This window comes from Heptranchias perlo, chromosome 17, assembly GCF_035084215.1.
Source record: "Heptranchias perlo isolate sHepPer1 chromosome 17, sHepPer1.hap1, whole genome shotgun sequence".
Taxonomy (NCBI): Eukaryota; Metazoa; Chordata; class Chondrichthyes; order Hexanchiformes; family Hexanchidae; genus Heptranchias; species Heptranchias perlo.
This window is the reverse complement of record NC_090341.1, coordinates 63333915-63342129: the sequence shown is the minus strand read 5'-3', so window position 1 is coordinate 63342129 and position 8215 is coordinate 63333915. Positions and strand designations below refer to the sequence as shown.

At 44.5% G+C, this 8215-nt stretch overlaps 1 pseudogene; it reads left to right on the top strand.

The window, feature by feature from the left end:
• The first annotated feature begins 2169 nt into the window (after nt 1-2169).
• Nucleotides 2170-8215, top strand: part of LOC137333951 (zinc finger protein 229-like) — a 57570-nt pseudogene continuing 51524 nt past the window's right edge.

Sequence of the window (8215 nt, the reverse complement as noted above, 5' to 3'; positions counted from 1 at the left end):
AAGACCTGCAGACCTTACCTTTCTTTTTACTTTAGTTGCTGTAGATAAGTAGAAATACTCACCTGAATCTACTCACCAATCAGGTGCCTTCCCTGTGTCGCGTCCCTTTCTGATTCCTGACGTCACTTCGAACTCCGTCGCAGCTCCCTCTGAAATCCCACCTTTTTATGGGATGCTCCCTCTGCTCCGATCCGCTCCTCTCAGCTGTTCTCAGCGCTCTGAAGAACTCAATCAAATTCGTCAGACATGATTTTGCTTTTAACAAATCTATATTGGTTGTCATTTATTAACCCATGTTCTTCCAAGTGAGAATTAATTTTAACCCGGATTCTGGTCTCTCGACGTTTCCCACCACCGATGTTAGGCTGACTGGCCTGTAATTGCCAGATTTAATCCTCTCCCATATTTATGAACAGGGGTGTGACACTTGCAATCCTCCAGTCCTCAGACACCACTCCCATATCCAAGGAGGATTGGAAGATTGTGGTCAGAGCCTCCTCTATCTACACCCTTACTTCCCTCAGTAATCTCGGAGGCATCCCATCTGGACCGAAAGACGTTTTTACTTTGAGCACTGCCAATCTTTTAAGTACCTCCTCTTTATTTATTTTTATCATCTCCAATATCACTACTACCTCCTCCTTTACTGTTACAATGCCAGAATCCTCGTCTCTGGTGATGATGGATGTAAAGTATTCATTTAGTGCCTCAGCCATGCCCTCTGGCTCCACAAGGAGATCTCCTTTTTTGTCCCTAATCGACCCCACCCTTCCTCTGACTCCCCTTTTACTGTTTGTATGTTTATAAAAGACTTTTGGATTCCCTTTTATGTTAACCACCAATCTATTCTCATACTCCCTCTTTGCACCTCTTATTCCCTTTTTTCGATCTCCTCTGTACTTTCTTTGTTCAGCCTGGTTCTCTACTGTATTATGAACCTTACATTCGTCATAAGCCTCCCTTTTCTGTTTAATTTTAATCTCTATCTCTTTAGTTATCCAGGGAGCTCTAGCTTTGGATGCCCTTCCTTTCTCCCCCGTGGGGATCTGTCTACTCTGTACCTGAACCAACTCCTCCTTGAAGGCCCCCCATTGTTCAATGACTGTTCTGCCTGCCAATTTTTGATTCCAATCCACCTGGACAAGATCCCTTTTTAACTCACTGGAATTAGCCCTCCGCCAGTTAAGTATTTTCACATTTTTTTGTTCCTTGTCCTTTTCCATAACTATTCTAAACCTAATGAGATTATGATCACTGCTGCCCCACTGAAACAAGCTCCACTTCATTATCCACACCGAGCCCACTGCTGCACTCACGTTCACTCTCTCACGTTCACTCTCTCACGTTCACTCTCTTACGTTCACTCTCTCACATTCACTCTCTCACGTTCACTCTCACATTCACTCTCTCACATTCACTCTCACGTTCACTCTCACATTCACTCTCTCACATTCACTCTCTCACGTTCACTCTCTCACGTTCAATCTCACGCTCTCTCATTCATTCTCTCACATTCACTCTCTCACATTCATTCTCTCACATTCACTCTCTCACATGCACTCTTTCACGCTCTCTCACATTCACTCTCTCTCGCTCTCTCAGCCTTTCACTCGTGGTTTAGGGCCACTGAAAGATGATGTAATGGGTTTGGATTTCAGCACAGGGTGGAGAGAGAGTGTGAGGGACGGGGATTTACAACTTTGGGGGAACAAGAGAGGAAAGAATGTTCCGTAGAAACTAGAATAGCCTGTTCTGAATTTCTATCCTGTATTTACAGTGATAACTTTTGTAAACTCCTTTTACAGGATAATAGAAGGGGAGGATTTGCAGACAGGAAACTCAAACCAAAGATCACGTCAAGATCTGACAGAGTCACTCGATTCATCAGGACTTGAATATCATCGGCCTTTGAATGTGGAAGGAGAAATGTTTGTCTGTTCTGTCTGTGGGAAAAGATTTGAAACATCAGTGTGAGTGGAAAAGCACCGAGACTCTCAGACCCGAGTGAGAGTGTTCCAGTGCACTGAGTGTGGAAAGAGCTTTAACCAGTTACACAGCCTGAAAAAACATCACACCATTCACAGCGGGGAGAAACCGTACACGTGTTCTGTGTGTGGACGAGGCTTCAACTGATCGTCCAACCTGGAGAGACACAAGGACACCCGGACCATGGAGAAACCGTGGAAATGTGGGGACTGTGGGCAGGGACTTAATTACCCGTCAGAGCTGGAAACTCATCGACACAGTCACACTGGGGAGAGGCCGTTCTCCTGCTCCGTGTGTGGGAAGGGATTCACTCCGTCATATGGCCTCCTGATACACCAGCGAGTTCCCACTGGGGAGAGGCCGTTCTCCTGCTCCATGTGTCAGACGAGATTTACTCGGTCATCCCACCTTCTGTCACACCAGCAAGTTCACTCTGATGAGAGACCTTTGAAATGTTCTGACTGTGAGAAGAGATTTAAAAGCAGAAAAAAACTGCTGAGACATCATGGCACTCACACTGGGGAGAGGCCGTTCTCCTGCTCCGTGCGTAAGAGATTTACTCGGTCATCCCACCTTCTGTCACACCAGTAAGTTCACACTGGGGAGAGACCTTTAAATGTTCCGACTGTGAGAGGGTTTTAAAAGCACAAATGATGAAACACCAATGCACTCACACTGGGGAGAGACTGTTCACCTGCTCCCTGTGTGGGAAGGGATTCACTATTTCATCCCACCTTCTGAGACGGGTTGCACCCAAGCAGAACTGGGACCAATATCCTCGTGGGGGCATTTGCTCGTTCTGTTGGGGAGGGTTTAAACTAGTATGGCAGGGGGATGGGAACCAAAGGGCAGGTATAGATAGGAGAAATTCAGACCAGGTAACGGGAAGCAGAAAAGCAGTTAGTTACATAGTTAGTGACTCAGAAAGGGAAAAGAAGGAAAGGTTAAATAGTGTTCAGCACAGGAATTTGACGGGGTTAAAGGGCATATACTTCAATGCAAGGAGTATTACAAACAAAGCAGATGGGGTGATATAAATCGTGTACAAAATTATGAGAGGCCGGGATAGAGTAGACAGGAAATACCTGTTTCCCTTCGCGGGGAGTTCAAGAACTAGAGGACATAGATTTAAGCTGATTGGCGGAAGGATTAGAGGGGACATGAGGAAAAACTTTTTTACCCAGAGGGTGGTGGGTGTATGGAATTCGCTGCCCGACTTGGTGGTAGAGGCAGGGACCCTCAACTCTTTTAAAAAGTACCTGGACCTGCACCTAAAGTGCTGTAAGCTGCAGGGCTATGGACCAGGTGCTGGAAGGTGGGATTAGAATGGGCACCTGGTTGTTCTTTGAGCCGGCGAGGACACGATGGGCCGAATGGCCCCCTTCTGTGCTGTATCATTTCAATGGTGCTATGGTTCTATGAGCTGAGGGCACAGATAGACACATGGCAGCATTATGTTATTGCTATAATGGAAACCTGGCTTAAAGAGGGGGATAATTGGCAGCTCAATATTCCTGGATATGGTTTTCAGGCAGGATAGAGTGGGTGATAAGAAAGGAGGGGGGGTAGCATTATTGGTTAAAGAGTCAATTACAGTTGTGAGAAGGGATGATATTCTAAATGGATCATCAATCGAGGCCATATGGGTTGAGCTAAGAAATAAAAAGGGGGCAGTCACACTACTAGGAGTGTACTATAGACCCCCGAATAGTGAAAGGGAGATAGAAGAACAAATATGTAGGCAAATTTCTGAGTGCAAAAATAAGAGGGCAATAATAGTCGGGGACTTCAACTACCCTAACATCGATGTGGAGATGCCGGTGATGGACTGGGGTTGACAATTGTAAACAATTTTACAACACCAAGTTATAGTCCAGCAATTTTATTTTAAATTCACAAGCTTTCGGAGGCTTCCTCCTTCCTCAGGTGAACGTTTGTTGGAACAAGTGAAATTCTACGGGTACAATGCAGACACGTCCCCTCAAAGAAAAAGGGTGACACTGCCAAATTTAGAGCCCCCTAGCTGTCTAAGATAAAGCAGAAAAAGAAAGCTTATGACTGTCACAGAATTCTAAATATTGCAGAAAGCCTAGAGGAGTATAGAAAGTACAGGGATGACGTAAAAAAGGAAATAAGGAAAGCAAAGAGAGGGCATGAAAAAATATTAGCTAGTAAGATTAAAGAAAACCCAAAGATGTTTTATTAGTACATTAAGAATAAGAGGATAGCTAAGGAAAGGGTGGGACCTATCAGGGATGATAAGGGTAACTTGTGTGTGGAAGCAGATGATGTGGGTAGGGTTTTAAATTAATATTTTGTCTCCGTATTCACAAAGTAAAGGGATGATCTGGACGTAGTAGTTGAAGAGAGATGTGAAATACTGGATAAGGTAAACATAACGAGAGAGGAAGTACTAGAGGGACTGGAATCCTTGAAAGTTGATAAGTCACCAGGGCCGGATGGATTGTTTCCTAGGCTATTGAACGAAGCCAGGGAGGAAATAGCGGATGCTCTGAGGATCATTTTCCAATCCTCACTAGATACAGGGGAGGTACCGGAGGACTGGAAGACTGCAAACATAGTACCATTGTTTAAAAAGGGTACGAGGGTAAGGCCGAACAATTATAGGCCGGTCAGTCTTACCTCGGTGGTGGGCAAACTATTAGAATCAATACTGAGAGATAGGATAAACTGTCACTTGGAAAGGCATGGTTTAATCAGGGATAGTCAGCATGGATTTGTTCAGGGAAGGTCATGCCTTACAAATCTGATTGAATTCTTTGAGGAAGTGACAAGGAGGATTGATGAGGGTAGTGCAGTCGATGTTGTCTACATGGATTTTAGTAAGGCATTTGACAAGGTCCCACATGGCAGACTGGTCAGAAAGGTAAAAGCCCATGGGATACAGGGAAATGTGGCGAATTGGATCCAAAATTGGCTCAGTAACAGGAAACAAAGGGTAAAAGTCGATGGATGTCTTTGCGAATGGAAATCCGTTTCCAGTGGTGTGCCACAGGACTCAGTGTTGGGTCCCTTGCTGTTTGTGGTATATATTAATGATTTGGACTTGAATGTAGGGGGGCATGATTGGCAAATTGCAGACGACACAAAAATTGGCCGTGTAGTTGACAGTGAAGAGGATAGCTGTAGACTCCAAGAAAATATCAATGGGTTGGTGGAGTGGGCGGAAAAGTGGCAAATGGAGTTCAACCCGGAGAAGTGTGAGGTAATGCACTTAGGGAGGGCAAACAGTAAAAGGGAATACGCAGTAAACGGGAATATATTGAGAGGGGTAGAGGAAGTGAGAGACCTTGGAGTGCATGTGCACAGGTCCCTAAAGGTGGCAGTACAGGTAGGTAAGGTTATGAAGAAGGCATACGGAATGCTCTCCGTTATTAGCCGAAGTTTAGAGTACAAAAGCAGGGATGTAATGATGGAACTGTATAAAACGTTGGTAAGGCCACAGCTGGAGTATTGTGTGCAGTTCTGGTCACCACATTACAGGAAGGATGTAATTGCTCCAGAGAGAGTGCAGAGAAGATTTACAATAATGTTGCCAGGGCTTGAAAATTGCAGTTATGAGGAGAGATTGGATAGGCTGGGGTTGTTTTCCTTGGAGCAGAGGAGGCTGAGGGAAGACTTGATTGAGGTGTACAAAATTATGAGGGGCCTCGATAGAGTAGACAGGAAGTACCTGTTTCCCCTAGATGAGAGTTCAAGAACTAGAGGGCATAGATTTAAGCTGATTGGCGGAAGGATTAGAGGGGACATGAGGAAAAACTTTTCTACCCAGAGAGTGGTGGGTGTATGGAATTCGCTGCCCGACTTGGTGGTAGAGGCAGGGACCCTCAACTCTTTTAAAAAGACCTGGACCTGCACCTAAAGTGCTGTAAAGTGGGATTAGAATGGGCACCCAGTTGTTCTGCGAGCCAGCCCGAACACGTTGGGCAGAATGGCCCCTTCTGTGCTGAATCTTTTCTATTGTTCCATGGCTACCTTATATCCAGTAATACCAGGTTATGGCTGTTGTCAGAAATAGTCCCTTCGTGGTCACCAATTGTAGGATTTAAACCACTATTTTCAGGATTATAATCTAATCCAATCTAAGGACTGGTTCCTGACAACAACAAGATCACCACAGTACTGGTATTATGGTTAAAGGCAAAACAGATTTAGTAAGCACAATTAGTACAAAAAGGTGATATGTAACAAAGAGAAATAGTCACAGTGTTCCTTGAAACCTCGGAAGTATCCCTCCAAGTGATGCGGCGCGGACTCTCTCCCTCTCTCTCTTTCTCTCTTGCTGTGTTCTATTGACTGAAGAGTTCTCTTCTTCCTTGCCAGAATCTTGTGCGCCTTCCTCAGCTTTTGAAGTCTCTTCTTTTCCCCTTTCTCAGTCTATGTGGCGGATCACTATCACATCCACATCTCTCAGACTTAACATTATTCATGTCTCTCAACCTTCAGAAGTTACATTCCAAGCATAACTCCTGGTACCATCCGTGCCTTGTTATTACAGACTTAACGGTACCTTATCTTAGAGTTTACATTGCCAGCCTTCACAGAACCGTTTGTATAAACAGACTTCTCCTCACTCGCTTGCGGAGGCTCGAGATAGAGAGGCCGAAGCCTGCGTGACTCCTTGATTTAATTAACCTTCAGTCCCAGTTATCTCCATGTCTTTTAGACATTATGCTATTCCAGCTCATTCCTCCCTTAGCGCCTGTGATTTCTCCAAGGTCTGTTAATTCCCACTTTACTGTTGTCAGCATCCTTTTAGTTTTAACTGCAAATTTGACTATAATAACCATCATGCATCCTTCTCGGCCCACCAGCACTTTCTTATTGAACACACGTTACATGGTTCATACTATATTAATACACAGTACAGTTTACATTTACAGATACATAGAATCATAGTACATTTCGTTCTACTTCTACTATTGATTATAATTATACAAAATTTTTTCTGTTATTGGGTTAATCCTTACACGTTGTTCTTCCTGACTCTAAACACCATTGTAAAGGAGCCTTCTGTTCTGTGCCTAAAAGCTCTGAACCATGGAAGAGAGCGGCTGGGACACATTTCTTACACGCCTCAAGATTAACCCACATGGCGACTTTGCTGTCAGTGAAGAGAGACGGGAAAGACCAAAGTGCCGTTTGCCTCTCTCGGTGTGGCCCTGAAGGACTGTGTCCAGGCTGAAGTTCTGTTTCCACCAGACGATCCTCCCCCAGATTGTCCTTTCTGAGCTCCAGTCAGGTGATGCTAAACACTCAGGTGGGAAAGACCAAAATCTACAACAGGGTGTTTGAAACAAAGCTGATTTATTTAACAGATATCCAGAATATTAATAACCCCTATAACTGGGCTGGAGTTTAACATCAGCAGAAACAAGCCCCAACTGTCAGAATGAACATGGTTCAGTCCTGGATGTGATTAACAGCAGAATCCAACCCCTGCAGTCATATGTGAACTCGCTGGTGTCTCAGCACGTGTGATGACTGAGTGAATCCCTTCCCACACACGGAGCAGGTGAACAGTCTCTCCCCAATGGGTGTGAGTTGATGTGTCAGCAGTTCATTTCTGCTTTTAAAGCTCTTCTCACAGTCAGTGAATTAAAAGGTCACTCAATAGTGTGAACAAGTTGATGTTTCAGAAGGTGGGATGATCGAGTGAATCCCTTCCCACACACGGAGCAGGTGAACAGTCTCTCCCCAGAGTGAGTGCGTTGGTGTTTCAGCAGATCATTGGTGCTTTTAAAGCCCTTTCACAGTCAGAACATTTAAAGGTCTCTCCCCAGAGTGAACTCGCTGGTGTGACAGCAGTTTGGATGAAATAGTGAATCCCTTCGCTCACACAGAGCAGGTGAACGGCAGGTGTAACACCGTTATTTAAAAAGGGTAGTAGGCAGAAGGCTGGAAATTATAGGCCAGTTAGCTTAACATCTGTGGTGGGTAAAATTTTGGAGTCTATTATTAAGGAGACAGTAACGGAACATTTAGATAAGCATAATTTAATAGGACAAAGCCAGCATGGCTTTATGAAGGGGAAGTCATGTCTGACAAATTTGCTTGAGTTCTTCGAGGATATAACGTATAGGGTGGATAAAGGGGAACCAGTGGACGTAGTGTATTTAGACTTCCAGAAGGCATTCGACAAGGTGCCACATAAAAGATTATTACTTAAGATAAAAAATCATGGGATTGGGGGTAATATTCTGGCATG